The following is a 2,471-nucleotide window of genomic DNA, read 5'->3' as shown; positions in this document are numbered from 1 at the left end:
TTATGTGCCGTCGAGTCGGCCCCGACTCATAGTGACCCCTCCTTGGGTTTCCGAGGCAGTATCACTACGGAAGTAGGATTGCCCAACTTTCCTTCCGAGGAGTGGCTGGTGGGTTTGAACCGCCAGCCTTCTGGTTAGCAGTCAAGTGCTTTAGCCACTATGCTACCAGAGCTCAGGTACTATTATTTTCTTCATTATGTTGATGAGGAAATGGAAGTTAAGAAAGAATAAATAACTTGCTCAGAGTTACACCACTAGGAAGTCAAACGTCCAGACATCTGGCTCCAGAGTTTTGATTTTTAAGTACTACACTGATGAAAGTCATCTTGAGGGAAGTAAGATGAGTATTCAAGCTAGAGGATGGTATGTTTGCTTTTAAAAAAGAGATGATTATAGAATGAGACTGGTTTTTCTCCTGGGGTTTATAAACTGGTCTGAAGCATTTCCAAGTTAGTAATTCCAAAAATCTTTTGTGTAATGCAGGATTTTTTGAAATACTTCAAACATTCAGTATATTTTTTAAAAAATACATTTTGTTGAAATATAAGTTATGTCTAGTGAAATACACAAAACTAAAGTGACATGGTTCAATACCTTTTTTTTTTTTTTCTGTGTTCCCTCCGCTCTCCTTCCACCCTGGTAATCAACAAAGAAAGTTTCCTTCCACATATAAACCTTTCCTTAACTTTTTACAATAAAGAACTAATACTATATTTTTCCTTCTGTGATTGACTTACTTCACTCAGCATAAAGTCCTCCAAGTTCATCCATGTTATGTGGTGTTTAACAGATTCTACATTATTCTTCAGTGTTGCATAGTATTCCATTGTTTGTATGTACCATAGTTTGGTTATTCTTTCTTCTGTTTCTGGGCACCTAGGTTGTTTCCATCCTTTTGCTATTATAAATAGTGCTGCGATGAACATGGGTATGTATATATCTATCTGTTCTTGTCCTGTCTCTCACTTCTTTAGGATACATACCTAGTAATAGGATTGCTGGGTCAAATGGTATTTCTAATTCCAGCTTTTTAAGGGCTCGCCATACTGCTTTCCACAGTGGTTATATCGTTTGACAGTCCCACCAGCAGTGTATGAGAGTCCCAATCTCTCCACATCCTTGCCAGCATTTGTAATTTTCTGTGTTGTTGAACTTTGCCATTAGTGCTGGAATGAGATGGTATCTCGTTGTTTTGATTTGCATCTTTCTAATGGCTAATGATCGTGAGCATTTCTTCATGTATTTGCTGGCTGACTGAATATCCTCTTTGGTGAAGGGTCTATTCAAGTCTTCTGCTCGTTTTTTAATTGGATTGTTAGTCTTTTTGTTGTTTAGGTGTTGGAGTTTTCTGTAAATTTTAGAGGTAAGACCCTTGTCAGATATGTCATTGCTGAATATTTTTTCCCAATCTCTAGGTTTTTTTACTCTTTTGGAGAAGTCTTTTGAAACATATAAAAATTTAATTTTTAGAAGGTCTCATTCATCTAGTTTATCTTCAGCTGTTTGTGCATTTTGGGTTATGCTTGACAGTTTATTTATGCCATAATTTAGGGCACCTAAATTTGCTATTTTTTCCTTGAGGAACTTCATAGTTTTAGGTTTCACATTTAAGTCTTTGATCCATCTGGAGTTAGTTTTTGTGCATAGTGTGAGGTATGGATCTTGTTTGAAACATTCAGTGCATTTTTAAAGAAGTTAAAACTGATTTCTTTAGTCTGTATTATGTATGTTTAAGAAGTAGCCTTTTTATTTTTAATAGTCACACTTTATTGTGCAAACATAATAGTTTTTGTAGTTGTTGTTTGGTGCCATGGAGTTGGTTCTGACTCATAGTGATCCTATGTACAGCAAATGGAAATATTGCCCAGTCCTTCACCATCCTCACAATTTTGCTTGATCCCTTCATTGGACCTACAGTGTCAATCCATCTTGTTAATGGTCTTCTTCTTTCCTGACCCTCCTCTTTCCTGATATACATCTCCAGGAACTGGTTACTTCTTAAAACATGGCCAAAGTACTTGAGACAAACTCCAGCCATTCTCTGCTCCATTCTAAGAAGCATTCTGGCTGTACTTCTTTCAAGACATAGTTGTTTATTTTCTAGAAGTCCATGGTTTATTCAGTATTCTTTGCTAACAAAACAATTCAAATGCATCACATCAATTCTTCTTCAGTCTTCCTCATTAATTGTTCAGCTTTCACATGCATATGAGGCTATTGAAAATATCATGGCTTGGTAATTTTCAAAATGACATCTTTGCTCTTTAATACTTTAAAGTGGGTTTTTTGGAGAGGCGGAGCAAGATGGCGGATTAGGCAGAAGGATTGCACAGACCCTCTTCAACAAAGAAAAGGGAAACCAATTAAGAGAGACACAGAAGATAATCTTGGACCCCTGAGCCTTGAAGGAAAGGATGCAGATTTGGACTGACCCCCAACTAGCAGAAGAATTTGCGTGAAAATACCAAAAA

At 36.9% G+C, this 2,471-nt stretch overlaps 1 protein-coding gene across 1 annotated transcript in view; it reads left to right on the top strand.

Moving 5' to 3' along the window:
- The window catches only part of DNAI4 (dynein axonemal intermediate chain 4), a 123,511-nt gene that overhangs the window by 69,659 nt on the left and 51,381 nt on the right, over nt 1-2,471 (top strand).

The sequence above is a fragment of the Orycteropus afer genome, unplaced genomic scaffold (assembly GCF_000298275.1).
Source record: "Orycteropus afer afer isolate SDZICR_OR568_19922 unplaced genomic scaffold, OryAfe1.0 scaffold00016, whole genome shotgun sequence".
In the NCBI taxonomy this organism is placed as follows: Eukaryota; Metazoa; Chordata; class Mammalia; order Tubulidentata; family Orycteropodidae; genus Orycteropus; species Orycteropus afer.
Note: the sequence above shows the minus strand (reverse complement) of the source record. Positions and strands in the feature narration are given on the sequence as shown.